The sequence below is a fragment of the Nilaparvata lugens genome, chromosome 5 (genome assembly GCF_014356525.2).
Source record: "Nilaparvata lugens isolate BPH chromosome 5, ASM1435652v1, whole genome shotgun sequence".
NCBI classification, from domain to species: domain Eukaryota; kingdom Metazoa; phylum Arthropoda; class Insecta; order Hemiptera; family Delphacidae; genus Nilaparvata; species Nilaparvata lugens.
In genome coordinates this window covers 19,605,099-19,617,665 of record NC_052508.1, presented here as the reverse complement: position 1 = coordinate 19,617,665, position 12,567 = coordinate 19,605,099, and the positions used below count along the sequence as shown (strand labels likewise).

At 33.1% G+C, this 12,567-nt stretch overlaps 1 protein-coding gene across 1 annotated transcript in view; it reads right to left on the bottom strand.

Annotated features, from left to right (window-relative positions):
* The window catches only part of LOC111048127 (BTB/POZ domain-containing protein 3), a 55,043-nt gene that overhangs the window by 31,924 nt on the left and 10,552 nt on the right, over window positions 1–12,567 (bottom strand). Inside the window, 1 exon segment of the mRNA XM_039427864.1 lies at window positions 7,335–7,395. The gene's annotated coding sequence lies outside the window, so the exon portion shown is untranslated.

The following is a 12,567-nucleotide window of genomic DNA, read 5'->3' as shown; positions in this document are numbered from 1 at the left end:
TGGGAAACTGAAATGAGAAAAATAATTTTCCAAGCTAATGTTATTTACATTGGTTCATGATGAAGAGACCAATCCATTTTTACTTATCACCAACTTACAGTTTCTAGCTTGAAGAAAGTGTATTTTCTTCTAAGTTCTGATAAACTTGAAAAATATTATATATTCTATCACGTATTAATGGGAATTTCGATTATACATTACTGTGAATTCAAATTGATATTCCGACTTCGGAGCCAAATTATCGAGTAAATCAAGTACCGTACTACTCATCACGCTCAGTGATCATCAACACCACATATATTGAATGGAAAATAATAAACACCAATATTGTTCGATTGTCGAATAATATTGATCGTCAAAATTTTCAAGACCTTGATGATCTGAATGACCATGAAGTTATCATGAGAAAATTCATAAGTGCTTTCGAAGCAAGCGGTGACTTGGAAAATTCTCAAGGAATTCATCAAAAGTGGTCGTTATTGACAACAATAGCAATTGATGGAGAGTTGGAATAAACTATAACTGTCACTGATCATGACTCAATACAACCATAATAATGACTGAATAGCTTTGCAGTTGCAGCGGTCACGCAAGGCTCTATTTTATTATTATGGATTATATTAGCCGTTTATCAGCAATATATCATGTACAAGTACTGAATGCCTTAGACTATCCTCAAGTTTTCCAATCATAGACCATACAAATGATGATTTAAAAATTCAGAGTACAGAAAAATCCTCTGATAACAGAAAAATCATGTGGGAAAATTAAAAGTAGGCCTATATTACATTATTTCGTGTGTTTTGTAAAATTGAACAAGGGATCGTAGCTGATTATTTACAGATCAGCCACAGAAGCCACTATACTAGCTGAGTTTTCTTGAATTTTTTTGTCATGAGAAAACTACGGAGAGCCCATCAAAAATGTATAACTAGCAGGTAACCCGTGCTCCGCAAGGGTCTATTTTAAAACTTGGTAAACTGAAAATCGAGTGGAATCTTGAAGAGTTTGAAGTAGGCCTACAACCATCCTCGGTTAATTAAGAATCTATATGCAAAATTTCAAGTTAATTTCAGTCCAGTAGCTCAGACGTGATGATGCATCAAACATAATTTTCCTATCCCGTACGTGTAAAAGCCAGTTCTTTCCTTTATTATAGTATAGATAAGTTCTTCAACTTGGTACTAAAATAATGAAATGACAGAACTCAAATCTTCTTCAGAAACCTTCCTTAACTTAATGCCAACCTGACAAAATTGGACTGGTTATTAATTCAGTTACCAATTCTGTTTCGAAGAGGTAATCTCTCTAGATTATATAGTTCTATATTAACATATGGTATGCTCATTTCAATAAATAATATCGGAGACCGAGCTTCGCTCTGGAGTACGAAAGCATAAAAAATGTATTACAAAAGAAGAAATTATAATAACATTCATAGTTCTTACAGAAATGTTCCAAACTAGTCACAGTAAATTGAGATTAATTCCCAGAGGAATGCAGAAATTTCCCACACAAAAGCCCGGTTACACAAAAGCCGGTTAAATTTTAATCCTGATTAATTTCACGTGAACCAAATCAGAGAAGACCATTTAAAAAGGATGGATCTACTGAAATTAATCATGATTGAAAATAACCCGGCTTTTTTGCAACCGGCACTAAGTACCTGATTACAAAAGTTCAACAGCTGAGTCATAATTTTGACACAGTCCCACACACATGTACTCGCTCACTCACTTCCATCTTCAACAGGCGACGAAATAATTATAATCAGCTGTTTTTCCAAGAATGAATAATAATTATCCTTCAAATGTCCTTCAGCGAGTTTTCCCAGGGATGAGACCTAGTGCAATCGAATATTTATATTATAAACCTACTATGTTCTGAATTTCGTGAAAATCGTTAGAGCCGTTTTGGAGATCCGGTGAAATACAAACATATAAACAGAAATTGCTCGTTTAATAGTATAGGATATTCATATCCCATGATGAAATTTGAACATTAATTCTAAAAATCTAGAAGGAAAATTGAAATTTGGGCTTCGAGATGCACGAAATTTATATTTTTAGAATCTATGTGCAAAATTTTGAGATGTAAATCATTCCCGTTTTTCCCCATGCAAACCACAAGCTGACATGTTTTGATGCGAACAAACAAACGTTTTGATGTGCAAACACAACCCTACTCTCTCTTATTATAATAAAAATATCTCTCTCATTATAGATTCCCAACTTTTCTCATGTGACTCAGTAAATTTTTCATACCGATAAGAAATGTAAGGATAAACCATTAATGATAATGCATTTTACTCTCTGGAATATTGTTATTTCTCAAGTGTTAAGGTGTTTGCTCTGTGATAATTGGACGGAAAAAGTTACTCAAAATGCGGCCTATGAGATTACTGAGGACTTGTTATCTTGCAGACTTATTAGCTTGAGCAACATTCGTGTGTATTATGGTACATAATATAATCTTACGTAGAACTTACTTTACTACTGGTTATCAGACTAATAATTAAACCTCAATGATCTTTCGGGCTTTGAGATGAGTACAATGAGTAGAATATACGTTGCTGGGGAAGTTTGGAACGTTAAGGACGAGTTAATAGTTTTTATGGATCGAAATCAAGAACTTGAATGATAATAATTGTTGAAAATTTGTTTCATGTGAAGAAAATAGTCAATAAAACATTCTATGCTATCCTTGAACGTGTAAATTAACTTTCCTATATTGATTTCTGTTATCGATTGATTGAAAAATGTATGAAAATATTTTTTTCAATCACTTCATATTTCAGAGAACGGTCTATTTATTAAAATGTTTCTTATATCACTGCCATGCAATTTAGGTATCCAACACAATAATTGGACTTACTTGGAATGTTACTTATATTTTTGTGCCCGATATGTTCCCTGATAACACAAATTATTGTTGGAAATTTGCAAAAGAAGCAAACTTTTGTAAGTGATTGAGTAAATGAGGTAATTAGTGAATGAGTATTGATCTACTTTAATGAAAGATTGATTTCGCTATTTGATATGACATGTAACGTTGTACGGTTAGGTATGTTCTCTAATATTGTTATTCATGAGAATATCAGTCAGATGCTCTTTGCAGGAAATTTTATTGAATGACTGACTTGCTCTCAAATAAATTAGAAGAAATTTCACAATGGAATTTTCTGTGTGAATAGTACAGCAATGCGAACTCGACAATAAGTTTTCTGAAAAATGTTGTGAGAAAAAGTTCCGCCACTGGCCCAGTGCTCGATTCTTTCCATTTATTGGTAACCATCATGAACTTCGAACATTATTCTATTGCTGCAAGTAGACATTCAGTTTTGAAATTTGCTGGAATTTGGGAACAATTGACGATTCCTGAAAAGCATGATACTTCTTATTCCAAATAAATCAATGGAAAATTCAATTCTTCCATATAATGGGAGGAAAAATGTACTCTTTTACATGTCATTGTACTTGTTCTAAATGTAATCTTTTTCCATCAGGCAACATTCAAATGATTCTGTTCTAGTTTATAAACAAAGTTTAATCCCAAATTCCCAAGATATTCATGTTATTTCTATAGGTATTGAATTAGTGTGACGGCTTATAAGTATTAGTGTTGAAACATATTATTTGCAATTGACCACGGTAGCATACCATTGACACCAAGTTGATAAAAAATGAAGTGGATTTAATGACAATATTTCAAGTATCTTCAATTAATAATATCGTTTCGATTATTTGAAGAAAAAGGGTGATGTTAGAGATAGAGAGAGAGAGATTCAATAACGGTGTTGGAGAAATGGAATGGAAGAAGTAGAGAAGGAAACCTATGAGAGTCATGAGAGGGAATTTGAAAGAGAAAAAAAGCAAGTGGAAAGAATTTTATTTCCATATTGAATTAGTGTGACGGCTCATAAATATTAGTGTTGAAACATATTTGTAATTGACCACGGTAGCATACCATTGACACCAAGTTGATAAAAAATGAAGTGGATTCTTTGACAATGTTTCAAGTTTCTTCAATTAATAATATCGTTTCGATTATTTGAAGAAAAAGGGTGATGTTAGAGAGAGATTCAATAACGGTGTTGGAGAAATGGAATGGAAGAAGTAGAGAAGGAAAACTATGAGATTCACGAGAGAGAATTTTAAAAGAGAAAAAAAGCAAGTGGAAAGAAGAGGAAGAATATTTCATGAAAAAACTTCATGCAAAAACTTTGGAGTCCTGTGACCTAGATCAGCGGCACCATATTCTATTTTTGACATCTATTACTTGTTGAGAAGTTGTAAGGATGAGCTCTTTTTCTCTCGAGATACAGTTGTTGAGAAATGCAAGGGATCGCAGACATTTCTGGTTGTTGCTGTTGATGCTTTTTGTAAATAAGACAGTTGTTGAGTAATCAACTCGCTAACGGGACTGTGCGTGCGAGGGTTTTATTATGACAAAACATCATTCTGAGGGTCCCTTCCTCTGTGGAACCCGATGTTTAGTTATTCTCAGCGAGAGGGGAGTTGTGATCTGTAACATACAAATCGTAAACACGAAAGAGGATCCGGACCTATATTCCAGATGTCGCCACAGAGTTCAAATAAAAAACCCTTTTTTTATTTACGCTAGATGGAAAAACTGACTTGGAATATACTATATAGAAAAATAATAATTATTACTCACACTGTGAGACTCAGCAACGTAGGCAGACATGTTAAACATAAAGTTACGTACCACTTGAATCATAACATAATATGAGAGAGAACAAGTAAGACGAACAGAAATTTAGTTTCGGTTTAGTTAGTTAATTTATTTTTTGCTGTAAAAGACGAAGCATCCACTAGTTGGTGGAATCTTTAGGACTGCACTATTGTTTTGATGTCTCATTTTCGAATATTATGAAATTTATTGTTCCATTTTCACTCTAATACAGCAGATATAAATATTAAATGAAGGAAAATTAAAATCACTACCATCAAAAGTAAAACTTCCTTGCTAATCGAATTTCCTAATATCGAATTTAAAAGTAAAATACTGAGCAAAACATCATCAACAATAATATTATTATAATTCAGAAAATAATTGGATTTATGACAGAAATAACTTTGTTGTATGATTATGTTTCATAGTTTATTATGATGATGCTCCTATATTGTTGCTCTCAAAGTGAAGCTGTGTTGCATATGCTGCACCTGCTTTTCAAATTAATAAATATTCGAATAAAGTATTTATTTATAGATTTCAAGTCTGTCTGGTTGATTGTATCTGCTATTTTATTCAATAAAATTATTTCGCCTCCCGTAATAATTCAAAAATGGAACCACCTGTTTATTGTCCCATAGGCCTGATGTATGATTTCACAAAAGATGCTTGAAGAAGGCAATTGCCAGACACAATAGGAATAGATGAAACTTTCATGTATAATATACTGTGTATACCTGTATTATCTTTGTTCAAAGCTGTCGAGTGTTTTGGTTTGGACAGTTATCTCCAAGCATCAGGATAAAATTGAAGTAGCACCTGCTCTTATAGCACGAGTGGAATTTTGGCGCGTGAATTAATCCCCAAAACAAGGTCACTGGGAAGAGTCAGTTGCAGAAAAATTCATCAAAATTATTGCACAGCGGGAAATGTATGTGAGTGTGTGAGAGCGTGTCTCTGAAAGAAGGCAGGAGTGACTTGAGGATAGAGGATAAGAGAGAGAGAGAGAGAGAGAGAGAGAGAGAGAGAGAGAGAGAGAGAGAGAGAAATAGAACTCTAGAGAGAATTGGAATGAACGAGGGTGGCAAAGATAGATTTATGTTGAGAAGAGTTGGAAAGGGAATATATATTATGAAAGTAGAGAGTATAATGAGAGAGGTAGAGAGGCCGATGCTAACGCCTTATTTGAATATTGTAAATGCATTGCATGTTGAACGAATATTTGTTACATCTTTTATAAACGCCATTAAATTCATTTATCACTCTGTTGATCGACGTATGTCAAAGCTCGGCTTGCTCAGAGTGCCATTGTTAATTTCATCTATTATTTAACTTGTATCATAAACAAAATATCAAAAATGCCCGTTACAGGGCATTATGCATGTTATTTGTCCTTAACCCGTCACGCCTCGATGGAAATTACTCAACCAGTCCCAGTCTGACTCGATTACTATCACTACTTTGTCTCTTGATATGATATTACAACAGCCGCATCATTCTCATTTCATCAATTTTTCTTCATTAACAAAATACCTTAATAATGTTCTCTGTCACTCATTCAAAATATGTGTATAATGATAAATCGTATGTAAAATATCACGAAATTCCATACAATTACAAGAGTATGGAATCTAGCTCAATTTTTCATGGGTAATACAGTAATCAAGGGATGGATGAGAGTTCAACTCAAAAGCCTCATTTCCCCCCTTCTCAACAATTCATATAAATCATTATTTGAAGATTATAATTATTATGTTTATATTATCAATTATAATCGTTTCTAAAACAACGCTTCATATGTCGGAAAAGAAATATTTTTCCTTCATATTTCGGAGAAATGGGATCAAGCTATATGATGAGGCTGTATAGGGTTCAGGTCACAAGTATCAACCAACCAATTCAGATGCATTAATTATTACAAAACTTGATGATCGATCAAATATAACGAGATGTTGAAAATCCTTTTTACTTTATTTAGTAACATTAATATGACAAATTAAATTTTATAAGAAATTCCTTGTCTTATGAAGTTCATGTCTAGCCTATTTCGTTAAATATTCACTGTAGGCTATCCATTGCTTCAAAGTCATTGCTACCTTAGGTATCATTATTTACTCGTTCAAATATCCAAATCCTAAATATAAGTACTCAGGTGAATCACAGAATTGCATAATATCAATTTGATAATTACTGTACGTGTATTATTAATTTCTAAAATCCCATCTGATGTGTTAAATCAACAAAAACTATTCGAAGTGCTACCGTAGTTCGTGCATTGAGAAGAACTTGTTTCGTGGAGCCTTGAAACAAATACAGTTACGCTACTGTTCGGAGACGACATTAATTTTATTCAATAGCAATAATTACATGAAGTGATAATGAAGGTGCAGAACCAGGAACACGTATTATATACCACTCAATAAATCAGTATTAAAGTTTGGTAAGAGACACAATCAACAGTTGAATGGAATATTTATTCTAGCATCGTAGCTTTCCTTACTGAGAAGGACCTTAGTTCATAATAAAATATATGTAGCCCACTCCATGCACCAATAGTTCTAAGTCTCAAATCACATTGATAAAATATGCAACAGAAATCACAACGAATTAATAAGGAATTTTATGAGATGTTTACTCACAAAGAACGCTTCTTAGTATGTATGGGACGATAACTACAAAACGCTGTAGATCCCATCAAATCTGTAATCGGAAAACATATTGTGTTAGGATATACATTTATATAAATGTTGTAACCACAAAGTTCCTACTGAATCATAATAATTATTCGAGTAGAGCAAGTTGAAACAAAGAGAAAAAGGAGAACCATTATAGAATACGTAATTTCTTAGAAAATATATTAAATGAATAAACTCTCCAATAATGTGAAAGCACAAATATTTTTTGAAAATCTAGGCCCGGTTGCAAAAAATTCTTTTAAATTTTAATCATGCTTAAATGTCATGTAAACCAATCAGAGAAGGCTTTTTGGGAGAGAAGGCTTTTCTGATTGGTTCTCGAGACATTCAAACACAGTTGAAAATCAACAACAGATCCATATTTCTTAAGATTTTTCGTGTTGTATAGCCACTTGGAAATTCAACAAGGAGGGTTGTATTATATTTTTTTAATATAATTCTTGTGGAATATTGGAGCAAAAGAGAACGAAATATTGTGATATAAGTTTGACTTCTGAATTGCATTCAAGGATCCACCTTCCAGGAACAATATTTTAAGCCAATCTTTTTAACATTGATACAATACCTTCTGGCTAATGAGTCCTTAATTTCATTTCGGGACATTGCTACTCGTTAAAAATGATATTATAACAAAAAGTATATTATTTATCAATGTTTTCATACGATAAATGGAATAGGAAATATATAAAAATGAAAGGGAGAAATATTCCGAAAAATATTTTCATTTCAATACTTGAATAATTTCAAATTGAAAATTCACATTTGATTGCTGAAACAAAGATATGAAAATAACAAAAGCAAATATCAAGGTCAATAAATGTATTCGAATATTATTAACCTTCTGTCCCAATTTTTTTCGCCTATCACAAAACATTAATAACTATTGTAAAAGCGAATCCCTATAAGCGATTGTTTCCGCGAAATGGGGGAGCGTAAAATTTGCAACAGGTTCTCTGCAAATGAGACGGCTCGCACAGGTGACTATTATGTCTGGAGCGTCCTGTGCAAAGTACTATGTATATATTGTACTTCCGCAGCAACGGCTATTGAATTAGAAAGATGTTCCAGAGGCACCTGTTTCCGTTGACAGACGGACTTTGTACCGAAGCATCTTCGCCCGCCAAAAATAACCCGCTACAAAAAAATCCAGTGTACTTATTTATAATTAAGTCAACATCAGAGAATCCCGTTTCAAACTTATAATAGTAACATCAAATTCACTTTCTTCGCCAAACTTCAATCTTCCTTTCAGAACCGGTCTTTTTTGTCTCTTGTATAGACCACACTTATAGACTAGATTCCTAACAAGCATTAATTAAAATTCGTGGCCAAACAGTTACAGGCAGGCAGTCAGTAGCGATGAACAAAGCAGGCGTGTTGTTCCGATTGTATTCATTTCAGAGGAATGATTTGCATTTGAATACCAATTAGAATCGGGTATGTAATGGCTATTCCTAGACATCTTTACTCACAATGAAATTACAAAAATGAATCTGTTTCTTTCTTTAAAGTAACGGCATTTTAATATTGAGGTGTTGGTTCCACAGCTGATTTTTCGGAATTGATTGGAAAAATGCTTGATCCTACACAATGATCATGGCCTGCATTAGTATTGACAACTTATCAATATTTTGAGGTAAATTTACTGGTGGTTATACCACACCATTTGACGAAAAAATAATTATTATCTTACAATTTTAAAAGATTCTCATAAGAATAGGTGATAATGGTGATAATCATTGATAATGATTATAAATGATTATCCATGGATCATGGATAATGGATATCCAATCTATTAAATTGAACAGCCAGCAAGTATATTCGTAGTCCAAATAAAGTAGGAAATGATTCTTTAGTAGGCTATACCATATTCACACGTCATTATAATTATGTTCAGATACTAGTTATACTGGATGGATTTTTTAGTATAAGTATCAAGATGAATGGCTAATTAATTCAATTTGAATTTGAATTAAAAAGTTGGATGAATGAGAGGATAGTATGGAGTCGAAAGATTCAAAATGGAATTGAAGATAGAGCTGGTGAAGCATTGCATTCTATTCCATTTCCAAATTCCACGATCACTTTGCCGGCACCAGAGAATCAACTTCAACTCTAACGATTCGTTAAATTAGGAAACTGAATTTCAGTGAAAAATTGACAAATCCTTATACCCCTTTCACAGGAGGTCACAGGATGAAATAAACTAAACTAAACTAAACTATGAAATGAAACAATGAAGTAGAACAAAAAACTTGAGGTCATCATACTTCATTGAGGGTTATCAACAAAACTGGAGAGCATTGTAAGGATCTTCTACTTTAATCTGCAGGAAGTAAATTGTTATTAGGGATCTATATGGTTTCAAGAGAACCTTTCTGCTCTATATTGTGGAGCTTTTAATGAGTACCCGCAACTTCCAAAATGAAGCTTCAATTAAGAACGTTAGGGTCATATGGTGCTATCGAACATACTCACAACATAAACTTCTTGTTTTGAGGGTATGAAGATTCAATTATGGTTAAAGGAGAGGAAGCAAAAGGACTAGGATAGACAGGATATTTTTGACAGAGTTATATTTTGAAACTGACGTGAGGTCAGTGATCAGTTATCTCGGACGAAGTTTTCATACCTAGGAAAAAAGTGGAACTTGAATATTGACTGATGAATAGCTCATATTTATAAGTATCTCAAATATATGTTGGGATGAAAAGGCGAGTATTTAAATGTACACTTAATTTGTAATAAATGAAACATTCATATTGCAGGCATAATTCAAAGGAGACAGAGCGTTATGCAAGAAAGTAGAATAATTTACGACCCTAGACTGAAAGTAGGCTAAACCTGTTAATTTGTGTGCTTGTGAGGGGAGACGAATCATAAGAATGCAACAGATACATTGTTGCTTGCCTTATAGACGAGTTGTTCATATGTAGGGCTGTTGAAGGGCTTCACAAGCCATCTAGGATTAAATAAGGATTAACTTACAAACATTTCCACTACTTCGAACCCATGTTGCACGGAAGGCTTCATTTTTGTCAATAACAAAACTATAAAGCATTATTTTATATCCATCAATATCTTAGTTTTTAAATTCAAGTTTTATTTCATTAGTGAAAAAGTGTGGATATGCAACAGAATAATTTAGTAATAAATCGTGAATGGAGAAATTGATCCAATACGGAGTGTGAAGGAAAGCATTTTGCATATTGTTTTGTTGATCATGCACCAAAGCTGAAGTTTCCTTATTTATAGAGGAATAAGGTCTGACACAGTTATTGTTTTTATTTTTTTTACGTATTCTGGCTAACTCTATCCACATTCACAATGAGGATGATTCAGAGTGATGTCGACTCTGATATGTGACGTCATATCGTAGTATATCATATCGTAATTTCCCTAAATAACTTTGCAAGCAGAACTGTCATACCTGAACCAAAGATAAAACCATATCATTCAAATATATGTTTGTCTATGGATAAATCTCCAGGTCATAATATTGGGCTAATTGGATGATGCTCCTTTCTGAGAAAAATTTAGTTAACAGATTACACTCATTACTGGTATTTTGGGGTTCCTTGCTACACTCTGAACAAATATAGTAGATTATTTGGAAAATCATATCGTTGATATTTGGCTCACACCATATTAATAATTGATGTTTTTGACAACTAACTCCCAGAATAAGTGGATGCGTGTAAGTGTTTCTATCAAGTTAAATGGCTTATACCAGATTTCCTTGTGCAGTGATAATGCATTATTATTCAATTTATAATAAATGTTGTATTAAACTATGATTTATTATTATTATTAAAAGGAGAATAAATGCGATTGAACATTCAATAAATACATGTAGCATTAACAATCCAAATTAAAACCACCCTCTTACAATTTTGATCTCATGTTCTTGGTTGAAATATTTCATTGCATTAGGATTATAAATGAGTGCACGCAAATTTGTGTTTGTCAGTTTGCTAAGTATAAAATTGGGTGTGGTCTTGATGTGCGTGTGTGAACGGAAGTTCATTTTTGTGAGCAGTGAGAGTGAGGTAGCCATACTAAAAGCTGTACAATATTTTTTCATGGGAGCTTAATGAATATCGTAGTATAGAGTGAATGAATGAAATATTTCCAATTACTTTGAAGCTGGATTTGGAGAAGTCCTATTTTATAATGGTTGTTTATCCCCGATAGACCGAAATCGTAGCTGAATTAGCAACTTGAGAATTCGTAACATCATTTCATTGAGATTCGTAAAGAAACCTGTTAAGTAGATGCCTGCATTATTTGATTGCAATCAGAAGCTCAATCCGATGATTTGCAATTGATTTATAATGCCAATCATTGAGCAGATTTAGTAGAAAAGAGTAGTAGGTTTATCCACACAAACTTTGTGACTTTCACTGAATATTTTTTTGAGAGTTAGAGTGAAATTTGAAACTTGATACACATAGAGCGAGAAGTTTTCATAATAAATGCGATGCTAGAATAGGTTACCATATTATTTTGGCAAAATTCTTGGAATACAATGATTAATTATTTCTGCAATGAGATAATTGATAAAATGTATGTGCCAAAGTTATGAAAGCTTCGTTTCAAAGGCCACATTATTATAAACAGCTAATAACGTTCTACTCCTGAATGGAAAACATTTTCCGATCCAACACAGAGGATTGAACTCAAATTTGGAATTATAAGTGAAGTGTTAGATCACAGTCAATATTTAGATATTAGGCTAATTGAATATTATAAGGATTGAAGTTGGCTAATTATAATAATTAAGATTAGATCTGAAATTCATTAGGAAACACTCAATTTCTGACAAATTACCGGTGTTATCGCTTTGAGGATACAAGCATACGGAAGAGATACGAGAAGTAACATGCACACATGTCAAATGAACTAACGCAGTTCTCCTGACGTTAAACATGTAACGTTATCGTATTCGTGACCTTCAGGAACAAGGCTGATTGGCGTCTGGGAGTTCGCGATCGGATCAGATCAGCTCGTCCTGTCGAAAATGCTATTATTGTTTTCCCAGTAACTGATGCTCTTATTCACCAAAAGGTGAAGTCAAATTATGAAAACAGAATTATTTCGAAGACAAATAGTTGAAATTCATGGAATTCACATCAAATACTCTCTGATTTCAGCACTACATCAGCACTATAGTACC